Consider the following 18466-nt stretch of genomic DNA (forward strand, 5'->3'; position numbering starts at 1 on the left):
AAGGGACCTTCCATCAGTGCTTCCCATACCAAGTCTGCTTCTCCTGTTTTGAACCAGTGCAGTTCTGCTACTACCCCCCTGCCCCCAGTAGTGCCCTGGGTACAGGGCAGCTATGTGACCCCTGGTACATGGAAAGAGAAAGCACTGAATCTGCAGGATCCGGTCCGGGATGCCAATGGGGCCGGCATCAGGCACAGGTGCTGGACATTAAAAGCCCCTGGAGCTTGATACTCAGAGAGACTGTTGGGGGAAGAGGAAGTTCCCTGTGCTCCCAGGGCAAGGAGAGGCCCTGAAGAAGACAATCCCTGCCTGGACGTTTTGTGTGTTGTCTGGGGGAGGTTTTCCAGAGCCTGGCGTAGCTGGGTCTGGCTGGGAGGTTGAGGTAGTGGGTGATTAGGCTGGTCAGTCTGCACCAGCATAGTTCAGTTAGAGAGGGCTCCAATTGGGAGCTAGGTTTTCTTTTGCAGGTTTCACAAATATGCAATACTTTTATCCAGCAAAAAGAAACTTCACGTCCGGATCATCAATAAGTCGTCACAAACACATCAAGGCCATCCTCCATAAGCATATGTATTTCAGCCAGCAATACACAAGGGCACATACCATGCAACAGTCAAACAGTGGTTTTTGGGGTTTAAGCGGTTAAAATAAGGAGGAAAAAAAAAAACAAAAAAAAAATGAGCTGCTGTTCCTGGCTCTAATTGCCCTGGAGGACTTAGGTGCTTAGGACCCCTAAAAGTGACATGTATGGCCCTCATGCTATAGGGTTTGTCACATATGGTGGAGGATGCGGGCAAAGCACTGCTATGGTCTGTGGGCAGAAAGCAGGAACCAAAAAAAATAAAAAATGAGCTGCTGTTCCTGGCTCTAATTGCCCTAGAGGACTTAGGTGCTTAGGACCCCTAAAAGTGACATGTATGGCCCTCATGCTATAGGGTTTGTCACATATGGTGGAGGATGCGGGCAAAGCACTGCTATGGTCTGTGGGCAGAAAGCAGGAACCAAAAAAAATAAAAAATGAGCTGCTGTTCCTGGCTCTAATTGCCCTAGAGGACTTAGGTGCTTAGGACCCCTAAAAGTGACATGTATGGCCCTCATGCTATAGGGTTTGTCACATATGGTGGAGGATGCGGGCAAAGCACTGCTATGGTCTGTGGGCAGAAAGCAGGAACCAAAAAAAAAAAAGAGAGAGAGAAAAAAAAAAGTGCTTTATTTTAACCGCTTAAACCCCAAAAACCACTGTTTGACTGTTGCATGGTATGTGCCCTTGTGTATTGCTGGCTGAAATACATATGCTTATGGAGGATGGCCTTGATGTGTTTGTGTTGACTTATTGATGATCCGGACGTGAAGTTTCTTTTTGCTGGATAAAAGTATTGCATATTTGTGAAACCTGCAAAAGAAAACCTAGCTCCCAATTGGAGCCCTCTCTAACTGAACTATGCTGGTCCAGACTGACCAGCCTAATCACCCACTACCTCAACCTCCCAGCCAGACCCAGCTACGCCAGGCTCTGGAAAACCTCCCCCAGAAAACACACAAAACGTCCAGGCAGGTATTGCCTCACTTGGCTCAGGGATTGTCTTCTTCAGGGCCTCTCCTTGCCCTAGGAGCACAGGGAACTTCCTCTTCCCCCAACAGTCTCTCTGAGTATCAAGCTCCAGGGGCTTTTAATGTCCAGCACCTGTGTCTGATGCCGGCCCCATAGGAATCCCGGACCGGATCCTGCAGATTTCTTGCCTCCTGGAAAACTCGGCATGGAATTTCCACAGCATGGGGAAACTGAGCATTGGCCCACCCTGCTCTCCAATTGCTCCACCCCAGGGACCCATATTTATGATCTGGATAGCACCTGTACCCAAATGCCACCCTAAGCATCTCCCTGGGGTTTACACTGTCACAAATGCTATGTCCATGTTTAATGCTTTATCCATGTGTAAGGCAGTGTCAGTGTTTAATGCTATCTCCATGTTTAATGTTATCTCTATGTGCAATGCTATGTCCATGTTTAATGCTATGGCAGGAACCACTTTTTCGCTGCCTGAACCATGGCATTTTTTATACAAGTGGTGTTTAAATCTGCTACCACTAGTGGCCGCCCTCTGGAGCACTCAGAACTCAGGTGTGCCTTGTTACCTGGGTTGAGCCCTAGCCAATACATCCAGCTGGCCCTTGTTACCTGTGATTACCCTGCCTTTATGAACCTGCCCTGCCCTTCAGTCAGGGCCTTTGTATTGAAGTCTATGGATCTTCCTGCTGTGGCTCGGCACCTGTACTGTTCCTGGTTCCCTGCTTTGTGTCCTGATCAAGCGGACTCCCTGCTTTGTGTCCTGATCAATCGGACTCCCTGTTTTGTGTCCTGATCAATCGGACTCCCTGCTTTGTGTCCTGATCAAGCGGACTCGCTGCTTTGCGTCCTGATCAAGCGGACTCGCTGCTTTGCGTCCTGATCAAGCGGACTCGCTGCTTTGCGTCCTGATCAAGCGGACTCGCTGCTTTGCGTCCTGATCAAGCGGACTCGCTGCTTTGCGTCCTGATCAAGCGGACTCGCTGCTTTGCGTCCTGATCAAGCGGACTCCCTGCTATGCGTCCTTCCAAACGGACTCCCTGCTATGCGTCCTTCCAAGCGGACTCCCTGCTATGCGTCCTTCCAAGCGGACTCCCTGCTATGCGTCCTTCCAAGCGGACTCCCTGCTATGCGTCCTTCCAAGCGGACTCCCTGCTATGCGTCCTTCCAAGCGGATTCCCTGCTTTGCGTCCTTCCAAGCGGATTCCCTGCTTTGCGTCCTTCCAAGCGGACTCCCTGCTTTGCGTCCTTCCAGGCGGACTCCCTGCTATGCGTCCTTCCAAACGGACTCCCTGCTATGCGTCCTTCCAAACGGACTCCCTGCTATGCGTCCTTCCAAACGGACTCCCTGCTATGCGTCCTTCCAAACGGACTCCCTGCTTTGCGTCCTTCCAAGCGGACTCCCTGCTTTGTGTCCTCATGAAGACCATTCACCTACATCTGTTACATCACCTGAGAAATCCAACAAGCCTGTTACCAGTATGAAAAAGGAATCTTCTAGGAAACGTGAACCCCTTACCACAACCGAATTGCAACAAAGGCGTGATGATGAGGCTTCCTTTTACTGTGGCAAAAAGGGACACTGGATCACCCAATGTCCTCTGAAACCTCCCAAACCCTCTGTACTGATTGAACAGTCTTCGTCACAAGCACAGAGCTCTCCTAAAAGGGGAAGTAGCTTTATTCCCCAGGACAGTGAACGCATGGAGTATATACCACCCCTGGTGATTCCTAATGCTTCTCAAACTCCAGTGGATGTCCAGCTGAAGCCTGAAGCCTGATGACTGTTCTGTGATGGAATGCAGCTTCTGTGATTCTACAGTCTGTGGCAGTGTGGGTTGCTCCCATATGGATGAACTTCCTATTGCTTTCTGTTCAGCCATGATTGCAACTCCTATCACTCTTACCTCAGCAAAGTGTGATACACCAGAGACTACCATAGCCCCTAATATCTCCTCTGGACTGATAGCAAAGATACATGACCCTTTTCCATCTCTGAGGAGGAAGGGACCTTCCATCAGTGCTTCCCATACCAAGTCTGCTTCTCCTGTTTTGAACAAGTGCAGTTCTGCTACTACCCCCCTGCCCCCAGTAGTGCCCTGGGTACAGGGCAGCTATGTGACCCCTGGTACATGGAAAGAGAAAGCACTGAATCATACCTTCTCATCAACTTCTTCAGCATCCAGTCCTAATTTGACCTATGATTGCACCACAGATAACCTTTCCTTTGATTGTGTTATTACCTCTAATGGCAATATAATCAGAAATGAATATCTGGAGATCTGTGAACAAGCTTTACCGAAAAAGAAAAAGAAGAAATCACGTTAAGTACACCCTTCTGCTCAGTTTATTAAAGGTGTACAGATTTTGTTCAGACTGTTCGCATTCAGTGACCGCTCCTTGGGGAGGGGGTACTGTCAGGAACCACTTTTTCGCTGCCTGAACCATAGCTTTTTTTTATACCTGTGGTGTTTAAATCTGCTACCACTAGTGGCTGCCCTCCGCCCTCTGGAGCACTCAGAACTCAGGTGTGCCTTGTTACCTGGGTTGAGCCCTAGCCAATACATCCAGCTGGGCCTTGTTACCTGTGATTACCCTGCCTTTATGAACCTGCCCTGCCCTTCAGTCAAATGGGTGTTTTGATGGATATATCCAGCCCTGTGTGTCCAAAATAAATCAGTCTTCGTTTGGTTTTACCCTACACCGAGTCTCGGCTAGTGCCTGGGGAACCGGGGGAAGTGTGTTGTCCCAGGCTAAGGGAGCACAAGACAGCGGAGGTAGACGGTCGGACTAGCCAGCTCCGTGACATTGGTGGCAAGCAGTGGGATTGCTTCTTATTCTGAGGGACACTCACTTTCTACCGGGATTAACCAACAGGACGGCAGAGTTCAGTCGCCTTGACGAGGACATGGATGTGGTATCAGAATTCCAGGGGCTGCTGTGGGTCATCCTCTCTTGCTACACCACTACTCTGCCTACAGAACAATACCAGAATCTGAGGCAACTGGTTCGACAGTCACTATGGCAGAGGGCTGTTATATGCCGGGGTCAGTGTCTTCCAAGCTCCGAACAAAAGATTAGAGACCAGCGGGAACTACGCATGTCATTCCTGGGACAGCAACCCCAGGAGCAATGGGTATCCAAATCGGACAAGCTGGTCCAACAGGAGGTAGAGCTGGAAAATTACTATAGGGCTCTGCAGTGGTATACAGAGCAAGCATATTGGGGAACTGTGAAAGAATGTTCTCCAGAGGGCTATGACTTTGGTGGCCCAGGATTATTATGGGATAGTCTTCAGGAGGATCCGGACTTCGGAAGTATAGCGGAGTGGCGGATTCAGAAGATGCTGTAACCCCAGCTGAAGCGCTGGCAACAGGGCAGAGCATCGCTGGCCTCTGCCCAGCACATACCAAAGCTGCAGGAATTCAGGGAGATACAGCGGCCGACCCGCCTCAGCAGCAGAAGCAGGGAGGTGGAACAGCCGGTCCATCTCCCCAGCGGCAGAACCTAATTCCGGGACAGGAGGAACCTGACCTCCCTCCTCAACGGCAGCAGGAGCACCAGGGAGGGGATGCAGGAGACATCACTCCCCAGCGGTACCCGGAAGATGGCGCAGCCGGCCCATCTCCCCAGCAGCAGCAGGAGCAACAATTTTGGGAGGGCATTGATGGGCCAAATGAACTGACTGACTACGGAGTCAACCCGTTTGGGGTTTCCTCCTGTGTCAGTCCAATTTGGAGGGGGGAGAATTGTGACGGAACCCTCAATCACTGGGACCACTGGAGAGGCCTAACTGCTAGCCTCCTCCCTATTGACTATGGGCCCTGGGTTTGTAAAGACTTTTGTGGCTACCCCCAGCAGTACCATCTCATCACTGGCTGAGGGGATTATCTCCAACATACAGCCAGGATCTGCAACCAGGGAGTGACTGCCATTGTTTCAGTTTAACCCCTTCGAGACAAAGGCTGATTTTACTTTTTGTACCCTTTGTGACAATGGCCTTTTTAACATTTCTGCGCTGCTTGTGTTTAGCTGTAATTTTCTTCTTTCCCGTTTACTGAACCCACACACATTAGATATTGTTTTTTTCAGGACAAGAAGGGCTTTCTTTAGATGACATTGTTTTGATTGTATCATATTATTTACTATTAAAAAAATTATAAAATATGGTGAAAAATTTAGAAAAAAATGACTGTTTCTAACTTTAAGTTGAAAAATCTTTTACTCATCTATAAAAGGTAATGAAAAAACCTGCTAAATAGATTCTACTATTTGTCCTGAGTTTAGAAATACCCAATGTTTTTATGTTTTTTTGCTTTTTTCTACCCATTATGGGGCAATAAGTACAGGTAGCGTTTTGCTATTTCAAAGCCATTTTTTCCAAATCTGGTAATTCTTCCCCCCTTGTGCCATTTCGGGTATCTTTGAACCCGGCCAATGCAATTTACCCCATCAAGTCATATATTTTTGAAAACTAGACAGCCCAGGGTATTCCAAATGCTAGTATTTTAACTCTTTCCATGCACCATATCTACCACCAGTCTTTGTCAAACTTTATGGTAGTCATTTTTTTGCATTTGTTTTGTCATACACATTTTACTTCAGGTATGAATTAAAATGTTCTCGTTTATGTCACTATCACAAAACACCCCAATATGTGTTCAGCAACATCTCCTGAGCGCAGCGATACCCCACATGAATGATTTTGCCTGGCTGTTTGGGGGCAAAAGGGCCACATTTGGGGCATGCGCATTTTTCAATGTTGAACTTTGGCATTTGGGGATCCACTGCCCATGCCCTATTTGGTACATCTTTGAGCCGGGCCATTTCAGTGTGCCCAATAAACCCATATATTTTTGAAAACTAGACACCCCAGGGTATTTCAAATGCTAGTATTTTAACTCTTTCCATGCACCATATCTACCACCAGTCTTTGTCAAACTTTGTGGTAGTCATTTTTTTGCATTTGGTTTTCCACACACATTTTAATTCAGGTATGAATTAAAATGTTCTCGTATATGTCACTATCACAAAACACCCCAATATGTGTTCAGCAACATCTCCTGAGTACAGCGATACCTCACATGAATGATTTTGCCTGGCTGTTTGGGGGCAAAAGGGCCACATTTGGGGCATGCGCTTTTTTCAATGTTGAACTTTGGCATTTGGGATCCACTGCCCATGCCCTATTTGGTACATCTTTGAGCCAGGCCATTTCAGTGTGCCCAATAAACCCATATATTTTTCAAAACTAGACACCACAGGGTATTTTAAATGCTGGTATTTTAACTCTTTGCATGCACACATTTTACCACTAGCATTTTTTCAAAGTTTGCAGTAATATTTTTGTGTGTGTATTTTTCCCACACACACCTACTTTATGTATGAATTTACAGCTCCTGGTATATGCCGCTGTCACACGACACCCCATAATGTGTTCAGCAACATCTCCTGAGTGCAGTGATTTTTTGGGGGAACTAAAAGGCCACATTTGGTACGTGTGCATTTTTCTAATTGGAAATTAGATGTGTGGCCATCCTTCCCCCCGTGTTAATTGGGACGTTGTTGAACCCGGCCAATTCAATTTACCCCATCAAATCATACATTTTTTAAAAGTAGACACCCCATGGGCATTTAATATGCCAGTATTTTAACTCTTTCCATGCGAGAATTGTTTTAAGCTAATATGCTAATTTTAGGACTTGCTCACAAAAATATATTTTTTATATATATATTTTTTTTTTTATTATTATTTTTTTTAAAAAAAATTTTAACATTTTTTTTCAACTTGGAGGTTCCCCTGATAGTGACATCAGTGGGAAATGATTTTTACATTTTACTGTTTTTTTACTATTTTTTTCTAATTATTATTAATTTTATTTTATTTTTTAATTTATTTTTACTAATCACACTGTGATTAGAAAGCTGGGCTCCATTGACTTGCATGGTGAATGCAGTACCTGTATTCAACCTGCAAGTGGAGCCAAAGTTCTCTAGATGGTCTGGACCATCTAGCGAACTTTTAAAATTTGTGGTTCCTGTTACAGGACGGCGGCCATCTTCCTTGATGGCGAAGATTGCCGGCAGCTGCGGCTGTGACCACTCTCCGGAGCGGTCACAGCCCATCAAAAGGTTAGTGTTTGGTGTCGCTGGATGCCTCCTGATCGAGGCATTCCAGCGACACCATTTAAGTTTAGGAGGCGATCATCGATCGCCTCCTAAACGCTTTTAAAACGGGCGTCCGCCGCCATACAAAGTATGGCGGATGTTGACGCCCCGTGGAGGGGCCAGAGATGGCCCCTTCGTGCCGATCGCGGCGTTGCTGAATGCCTCGAGGTCGAGGCATTCAGCAATGCTTTTTGGGTGCAGAAAGCGATAGTAGATCGCTTTCTGCACCCGTTTAAAGACGGCGGACGCCCGTTTTAAAAGCGTTTAGGAGGCGATCGATGATCGCCTCCTAAACTTAAATGGTGTCCAGCACGTCAATTGTCGTAAAGCACATGCTTTTCCGTGCTGTGCCAGGACCGGCAATTGTCATTAAGGGGTTAATGTTGTATAAATCAGCCCCCCCCCATTGTATTGTTAATCTAGTTACTGCCCCTGTTGTCTCTGGGAGGCAGATTAAGGGGGGGCAGTTTGTGTCTCAATATCTTATTTTATGTAAATGTGTGTTTTGATGGATATATCCAGCCCTGTGTGTCCAAAATAAATCAGTCTTCGTTTGGTTTTACCCTACACTGAGTCTCGGCTAGTGACTGGGGAACCGGGGAAAGTGTGTTGTCCCAGGCTAAGGGAGCACAAGACAGCGGAGGTAGTCGGTCGGACTAGCCAGCTCCGTGACAAATGCTATGTCCATGTTTAATGCTATATCCATGTTTAATGCTATGTCATTGTGTAATGCAATGTCCATGTTTAATGTTAACTCTATGTGTAATGCTATGTCCATGTGTATCATTATCTCCATGTGTAATGTTATGTCCATGTTTAATGCTATGTCTGTGAGTAGGTCTACATCCATGTTTAATGCTATCTCCATGTGTAATGCTATCTCCATGTGTAATGCGATGTCTATTTTTAATGCGATGTCTATTTTTAATGCGATGTCTATTTTTAATGCGATGTCTATTTTTAATGCGATGTCCGTTTATATTGAACTGATGATGTTAAGGCAGTCTATTAAAGGGAAAGAGCTTGCGGTGGAGGCATAATCATCCACAGAAGCTTTGTGCTTCCGTGTTGTCAATTACGTTTTGCCTTTTCTTTTCTACAGGTATAAATACACAGTTAACCTCTTAGTGTCCAGGGGGAAGGACAATCTTTCAAGCCATGGTTCCCCAGAGGTTTCCACCCTTAGGGTGGTTTTTCCTCTCCTGCGTGCTGAAAGGTGACTCTTTGTGAGTCTCGAGGTAGCTGTCACCATGATCATTGCTTTCAGGCCTAATTAATTGGACTATTAATTTTGTAATTAATAATAAACAAATTAAATGACCATCAGTTTCTGTTGTGTTTTTTATACTATTGACTAAAAGTAGCTGTAACCATATGTAATAACAAAAATGAATGGAGTTTATCCAGACCAATGGTTCGGGCCCAACCAGTGTGTATGCTAAAGAGCTGCAGGGCTGGCTTCCTCAGGGCCCTTTGCCAGGTATTTCATGCTTTATTAAAAAACACCAATGCACAGGTGTACAAAAAGGACAATGTATGAATTTAAAAGGTTACAAATTTGCATCCGTGCGTCTCATGTTTAGACGTCACTTACATCTTCACACACATCATAGTTAAACATTTAGAATGAGTAATGTTATACAAAATACTAAAACCCCATATTTTTCATATATATCTACCCTAACTAAATCAGTTAAATTGATAGAACATACCCCCAACAACAATTCAGGTGTCCAGATTGTATATGCATTTCGAGCATTTTAATTGGGCTTATAAGGTGTATATTGCTGTTTTGGAACTGTTTTTTTTACATTTAGTATGTTGGGTTTGTAACTCGAAAATTTAAACAAAGAAGCCATGAACACCACCCAATCTAGGATATGTCACTAGTGGTTTCAGGACACAGTCCAAGCAGACATTTGGCCACCAATCACTGCCGAAATTAGCTATAGAAATACTTTGTTGAATTTTTTTTCACCAACGCTTCTGTGTTTTTTAGAATTTTTTTGGCACAGGTTATGAGTTATGGCAGAGAAATCCAGTATGTGTTTTTAGATTATGGAAATACCCTACATGCATAGGTTTTTTTACATTATTTTTTTTTTTGATAGCTGCGTAGAGTTTTTATGTAGGTCATGTGCCATCAAAATACCCTACATTTTCATCTTGTTTTATTAAGTTGCAGCAATCCTACGTTTTTTTTGTTTTTTTTTTATCTCAATTCAAATCTCCATTTATTCAAGGTATGCGTAAAGACAAGTTATAGTGTGTACATTAGAGGAATGAGAGACACCTCCCGCGTTTGCACAGTAAAACAACGGTCCGCTAAAACAAATCGGTAAGCATACCAGGGTCCGAAAGACTCTAGAATGAACAGTGAACAAGACCAGATACGGAGAGGAGATCAACATACTGTGATCGTGTCAGAAAATACAGTATTACAAAAATACAGCAGTATTAATAAAAAATAAACATAACTAAAACAGAATCAAAACACTCCAGGATGTCATTGCAATCCTACTGTTAAAGCGAAAGCAGAACGATATATATATATATATATATTATTGAAAACATTTCCAATTCCCTGTTTTTGTATGATACAGAGACCTGGTAGAGAGGGACAGGAAGGGCAGTGGTACCTAAGGAGTCTGTCCTAATACCTTTTTTTATAGCAGACTTTTTGTGCGTTTGGTGGGGGGATTGTACAAAGAAAATGCCATTTTTGTCTTTGGATCAGAGGATGTTTCTCAAAATCTTTAGCTGGAACTGTAGAAAAGTGTAATTCTTTCCAGTTCCAAATTTATCTTAAAGTACCTATGTATTAAACACGGAAACTTGGGTCAGGTAGATCACAACTTTTGTATACCATGTTGTGGTTTTGCCTAACACTAGGTAGGGCTGTTGACTTTGATCAGAAAGGTATACCCCACCACGTTTTATTGTTATTGATAATGCACTGTGGTTTTGGGAACTGTGCATCACCCTTACCTCTGACATGTACCAGCACCAAACTTTCATTGTGTATGGAGGAGAGAACATACTCTACATGTCTTCACAGAGCACTTTTGTTTTGGGTACACCAATTGGTGGATGGAAGCTTTTTAGGCTGGGGTGTCATATATATAAAAAAAAAAAAAAAAAAAATTAACTCCAGGCTGGTATCGGAATTATCTACCTGGGTACCAAAGGTACATACATTTCTTGTTTCCTATTTTTCCTTCTTGCTACTTAACCCTGCACCCACTGATCTTTATACTTTTTTAACCTGGTCCATGCACATAAGCTTTCTAGACCTCGTCACCATTTCTTCTGTAGGAGAGACCTCTGATGTCCAAACATACACCTTTCAATAGAAATCATACAACGTATGCAGATAAGTGTCCATTTTGCTTGTGGAGCTCAGTAAGAACAATACCAAGACTTTGCTACACTTTTAATTTTATTTCAAATATTTTAAATACACAATGGATACTTAACATAGACACAACTGTACAATGGAACTGACAACATGTTGATATTGTTTTAAAGATACAACACCTGGCTTCTTCAAAATATACATAAATAAAAATTCATTAATTCAATCTAAATCCCGTTATGAGCGATGTATTCCTGGTTTTCATCACATTGGTTACAGATCTTCAATTTTATCTGGCAAGTGGGTCCAATACAAACGCCCGACAAATGGAGATATTATTATATTGTGGAGCCTTGAACAAGTTTTCTAGTGTGAACTCTTAATTCAAATCTTTCTTATTCATTTATTGAATATCAATGCACTTATTTCACTTTTTTCCATTGTTTTTTCTCTCTCTAATTAATGATATAATTCATTATGTTTAAACAGTTTGGTGGTTTCATGGGAACGTGAAAGTGGCCATACCAAGTCAGGACTCTTGGAATGATTCTTAGAATCATGTTGATGCATTGTCATCTTTAAAGAGTTTCTTCTGAATCAATGTCATCGGGAAGGTTCATACAGGTTATCAGAGAAATATAGAGAAGAGCATCTCTGGATAGCTTCACCTTACTGATGGGAATTTCCGAGCGTGGTTTCTCCTTCTCTGTAACATAAGTTACATGCACCGGGCCTTTGAAGTCAGTTGTGGAGATGTTGCCATGTGTGTTCCGATTCATGTTGACACTTGAGACTCCTGTTTCTTCTGCGTACTCTTTGTAAGAGGAGTCACAGCCACCCCAACGCCTGTGCGAAGGACAAAGAACCATTTAGACAAGTGATATTCACAGAAAATGTTCCATCTGAAGGAGAGACCCGTGACTTTCTGAAAACCTTTGTAACTTTACATCGTTTTGTATCTTGGTCCAATAAAGTATCAACTTTGACGTAATATCCTACTATCACCCTTTCAACTGTTGAGCTGAGTAAAAACACATTAAGAACAATCTCGATGCTCGCTTGACAGCCTTATCACACCAACATCAGCACTCACTAAATAAGACTGCAAAGTAAAATCTAGATCTAGGCTTTCCTGTGTATTTGACATCACAGCAGGCACAGACCTCCCTAATACCCCTTTGGCCAACCTGTGTGACCTCTGGAGACGTTATTATGTGAAGTCATGTCCTGGTACTCCAAGATTACGCTCAGTACAAGGATGAGGAGGTAGGTTATGTGTCCCTCCCAACAGGGCTGGCCTAAGGGGTGTGCGACCTGTGCGGCCGCACAGGGCGCCATGGCAACAGGGGTGCCCGGGAACATCAGGGTTTTTTTTGTTTTGTTTTGTTTTAACTTTATTTTACATCCTCCATGTTAAATAAAGATTTTTTTTTTACTTTATTTTACATGGAGGATGTTAAATAAAGTTAAAACAACAAAAAAAACCAATGGTTTAATTTAAGTCCCAGGCAGGGGCGCAGAGCAGTCGCTCGTGAAGTTTTCAGCAACCGCTCGGCGCCCCTCACTCTCCGTGGCGGTGCCGGCGTTTCATGCTGAGCACCGAAATATGATGTCATATTCCGGCGCTCAGCTGTGAAGCGTGCACCGCGGCAGAGCGGGAAGACGGACGCCTCCCGCTCTCACCGCAGGACTCAACAAGGCAAGTAAGGTTAATGAGAAGTAGGGAGAGGGGCGGGGGCGAAGGCAGTAAGATGGAGCAGAGGGGGGGAAGGCAGTGAGAAGGGGCAGAGGTGGTAGATAGTGAGAAGGGGCAGATGTGATAGATAGTGATAAAGGGGGAGAGGGGATAGATAGTGAGAAAGGGGAGTTTTGTGACAAGATTTTTTATCCTTTCTTTTTTTGGGATGGGGGGGCGCCAGAGGAGTAGTCCGCACAGGGCGCCAGAACACCTAAGGCTTGCTTTGCCTCCCAAATATGTATAAGACCAGGGCAAAACTAAAGACATAGCTACATTTAAGCATAAATACCGCTTGAGGGCATACATATAATTACAAGTAAATTACAAGTATATAATCCCCCATCCTTAAAATCACCCTTATCTGTCTGGGTCTTCTGCAGAATCTTTATCAATGCCACATGACGTACCTTTTTTATGATTGCCAGCAATAAGATAACGGCAAATACCAGCATTATACTTCCTGCAATAGACACCATGATGATCTCATAGGTCCTGTTTGTATAATCTGCTATAGAAAGGGCATAAAAATGTAGTCATTTTCCTCTTCCCGTACTGCCACTCAAGAGTAATAACATGACCTTTTACAAAGAAAGAGAATATCGAAGTCCCTGCACGCCTGAGTTAAAAATCACACAGCAGGCCAAGCATAGTCAGAAACCATTAAAGTCCATTATTTTACACATTTATAGAAAGTGTTATTGTATGTGAATTAGCGCTCCTTTTAACTTTTCTCAGAACAGCTGAGCTCACGAACATTATTGAAACATACCCCTGCTTGAGTACGGGTGACTTAATTCAGAAGTGTTGTATTTGAGTGCCAAGCTAGTTCCCAAGTATATGTATAACTTAATATTAAAATTAATCAATCCTTGGTTAAGCCTCTACTACTTCATCTGGAAGGCTGTGCCATGCATCAACCACCCTCTCAGTAAAACTTTTGTTGTGTCATGTTTTGTAACAGCTTTCTAGAATGTTGCCCAAATTGTGGTTCTCTCCCTCTCTTAAGCATTTCATATTTCAGCCCACAAAGAAAAAACTCCTTTTTCAGAGTTTGTGTCTGCAACCATCTCGCTTCCAGAGTTATCCAGAGCCATTCTGTAAAACAGCAACTAAAACATAATATAAAACATAGTAGAAAAGGTATATATATATATATATATATATATATATATATATATATATATATATATATATATATGCCATAGTATATCACTGTGGAATATGATGGTGCCATATAAGATAATTATAATAATAAATATTATTATTAAAAATGAAATTCAATAATTGTGTATTATCGATATATAATTACTTTCTTAAGATATTTATAAGACAAAATATTGTGCAAGGATAGTTTAGGGAGGATAGTTTAGCAAGGATGTAAGAAGGATAGTTTAGTCACCTTTACACTATTTGTTTTGCCGTAACCAAACAAAATAAGTGACATTATTTTATTAAACAATATTTCATTAAAATATATAAAAAATAGCATTTTTATTTGTATTGCTAATTGAATTAGAGGCAAATGTGTGTTTGTTAAAAAAAATAAAAATAAGATAAGACGAGCGTTCTAGAATATCGACCTCAAAGCAATACCCATACCATGGGAATGGGTGGTGGATTAGAGAATATCCTAAAATAAAAACGTTACTCTAATAAGAAAGCTATGACCCCTATATTTTTTTCCCCATGTATACGACTAAAATGGCAGGTCCTGAACAACATATGTGATTAGTAAATCTTGTATGTAATGAACGTAAATCACAGTTTATTAATGTGTTTGGGAGTGCACATTTTGCAGCATACATAAATGTTTAGGTTTAAAGATAAATGTCCCTTCTACTATGAATATTCAGTGTATCAGCATTAGCAAATGAGGGGGGTCATATGAGTTGCCTAAAAGCTCTCCCTGTTTCTCTTACCTGTAAACAGTTGGATGGGGGGTTATAAAATCAACCAAATTATGAACCCCAAATATACCACCCAGTGCTGGAATGGGGAGTTAAAGTTTATAAAGATAGCCTCTGGGAGACATGGATCCCATTGCATTCCTTCCCTACACTCTAAAAAAATCACCTAAGCACTTAAAGGAAAAAAGTAGTCTGACTCAAAATTTTAAAACTATATACACCAGTCAGCCATACCATTATGACCACCTGCCTAATATTGTGTAGGTCCCTCTTTTGTTACCAAAACAACCTTGACCCGTCAAGGCATGGGTTCCACTAGACCTCTGAAGGTGTGCTGTGGTATCTGGCATCAAGATGTTAGCAGCACATCCTTTAAGTCCTGTCTCCTAGTAAGCAACGCACATGCACTGTGTGTTCTGTGTTCTGACACCTATCAGAACCAGCATTAACTTTTTCATCCATTTGAGCTACAGTAGCTCATCTGTTGGATTTCACCACATGGGCCAGCCTTCACGCCCACATGCATCAATGAGCCTTGGCTGCTGAAGACCCTGCTGCAAGTTGACCACTTTCCTTCCATGGACCACTTTTGATAGGTACTGACCACTGCAGACCGGGAACACCCTGCAAGAAATGCAGTTTTGGGGATGCTCTGACTAGCCATCACAATTTTGCCCTTGTCAAAGTCGCTCAGATCCCTACGCTTGCCCATTTTTCCTGCTTCTATCACATTAACTTTGAGAACGAAATGTTCACTTCCTACCTACTATATCCCACCCACTGAGTTCACTTCCTACCTACTATATCCCACCCACTGACAGGTGCCATGATAACAAGATTATCAGTGTGATTCACTTCACCTGTCAGTGGTCATAATGTTATGGCTGATCGGTGTATACGCCCTTGTACCAGATGCCCTAAGAGATTGGAGAATGCATTGCATACACAAAGTGAAAGATTTCTTTCTGAAAAGATCGGAAGCATGCTTCTAGAAATGTTTTTTTTTCTGATTTGTTTGGGTTTTGGGTTATTATAAGTTATAATATAATTATATTCCTATAGTGACACTTGAATCTCTTAATATCTTTATTAGTGATATTGCAGATGGTCTTGATGAAAAGGTATGTCTATTTGCTGACGACACAAACATTTGCAACAGGGTTGATGTTCCTGGAGGAAGAAGCCAAATGGCAAATGATTTAGGTAAACTGGAAAAATGGTCAGAGCTGTGGCAACTCGCATTCAATATGGATACTTGTGCGAGGACTCAATTCAACAAAATAACAGATTCTCTGCAGGAGACCTCGATTCTCTGTCAGCCGGTGGGGGTCTGCACGATGTGCACAGACAGCCTCTGTTACTGCCATTCACTTACGCTGAGGCTTCTGTGAAGCTGCAGTGAAAGTGCCTGTCAGCAACGGAGGTTCACAAAACACCAGGGAGTCGGTAGAGAGGCAGAGCGGTGTATGGGAGGGGAGAGGAGTCAGAGGGGTGTATGGAAGTGGAGGGGAGAGGCGGAAGTTGTCTGTGCGTATCGCACGGACACCCACCGTCCGACAGTGAGGGGAATCCCGGTCCCCTGCAGCGTTGCGGGGATCTGGATTCTAGTGTTATAATCCGATCTCTATTTGAGGTTGGATTATATAAGGAGAGGAGTTTTTCAGAGCATTTGCTCTGACTAAAACCTCTTTTTATAATCGATAAAAATCGACGATTTTCATTATCGATTATTATCGATTAGTTGTTTCAGCCCTACTGTTAACATAGCACAACACAAAGAGTGCAAATGGAAAACGCAGAACAGGAAAAAATGGAGCAGTGGTTCATATAGTAAGAAGCACAAAGCACTTCTGAAAATGAACATGCATGTCGCTGTCTTTGAAAGACCATTGGTTACATATCTGTCATCTCTTCTCCAAAACGAGAGTAGCAGATGGTCCACATGTGCAGAGGATGCATGCCCAGGAACATTTTCTCCCTCTGATTACATGGTTTTATGCTGCCTCTGGCGCCAATGGTATCATGCAGCATGCCTTTTACAAAGCACCTTAAAACTGCCAACATAATACAAGTGTCACCAGTGTTCAAAATGACAAAGATCTATATGATATGTCAGATGGTTTTATTGCAGAAAAAACTGTTTGATTTTTCTCCCATTATATCCTATGGGCATTCAGTCAATTCTGTCATTCACCTGCCATTCCCTAGAAAACCGCTATAATCTCACATAACCTGAGTTTTAGAACCTATAACTGTACTAGGGGAGTATACATGACAAAAATCTATCTATTTCTCTGAAAAACAGGTTTGTTTTTTCTCCCATTATATCCTATGGGCATTCCCTCAACACTGTCATTCAACTGTCATAATTCACAGCCATAATTCCACCTAATCTGACACTTAGATCATGTGTCTGTAACAGGGGAGTATGTGTTCCAAAGATCTACATCATATGTCTGATGGTTTTCTCTGCAAAACAAGTTACGTTTTTCTCCCATTCTATCCTACGGGCATTCACTGAATACTGTCATTCACCTGTCATTCCATAGAACACAGCTATAATCCCTCAAAATCTGAGTTTGGGATCCTGTGTGTGTACTAGAGGAGCATGTGTGCCAAAGATCTATAGGATATGTCAGATGGTTTGCTCTAAAAAAACAAGTTTAATTTTTCTCCCATTATATCCTATGGGCAATCACTCAAAACTGTCATTCACCTGTCATTCCATAGACAACAGCTATAATCCCACATAGTATGAGTTCTAGATCCCATGTGTGTACTAGGGGAGTATATGTGCCAACGTTCTATATGATATTTCAGAGGGTTTTCTCTAAAAAACAAGTTTAATTTTTCTCCCATTATATCCTATGGGCATTCACTCAAAACTGTCATTCACCTGTCATTCCATAGAAAGTAGCTATAATCCCACATAATCTGAGTTTTAGATCCTGTGTCTGTGCTAGAGGAGAATGTGTGCCACAGATCTAGATATGTCTTAAACTTTTATTTAAAAATCAATTATTCTTTTCCCCTCTATTATAGTCTATGGGCATTCCTCCCCATTATAGTCTATGGGCATTCCTCCCCATTATAGTCTATGGGCATTCCTCCCCATTATAGTCTATGGGCATTCCTCCCCATTATAGTCTATGGGCATTCCTCCCCATTATAGTCTATGGGCATTCCTCCCCATTATAGTCTATGGGCATTCCTCCCCATTATAGTCTATGGGCATTCCTCCCCATTATAGTCTATGGGCATTCCTCCCCATTATAGTCTATGGGCATTCCATTTTGTCATTCGTTTTAGTATGTCCCAGATTTAGGGCAAAAATCTTTGTCCCTAGTGTCAAAGATAGATGAAAAAAATAGAACAGAAGGAAAAATAATGCAGATGCAGGAAGTAGAGGAAAAGGCGCTTGCTAAAGGGAGGAAAGTTATCTTTTTAGATTTTAGATAAGAATGGCCATTGCTCCAGGGCCCTAGGCTCCACTTGGAGGGGGCCACTTAGACAGCCGGGTCCGCAGCCTTCCAAACCTTACCGATTTAACCATGTGGGTGCCAAAGTATCAGACAGCAATGCACATGATCTGCACTCCAATCGGTGTTAAAAAAGGGATGCATCAAACGCTGCTTACCCTTTGGTATGCTGGTTAAAAGTTTTTGTGTACCAGGTGTGTTAATCTGCCTTGTGTATGTAACTTTACTGTGTATGATCCTGCAGTAGGATGA

This window comes from Spea bombifrons, chromosome 6 (assembly GCF_027358695.1).
Source record: "Spea bombifrons isolate aSpeBom1 chromosome 6, aSpeBom1.2.pri, whole genome shotgun sequence".
NCBI classification, from domain to species: Eukaryota; Metazoa; Chordata; class Amphibia; order Anura; family Pelobatidae; genus Spea; species Spea bombifrons.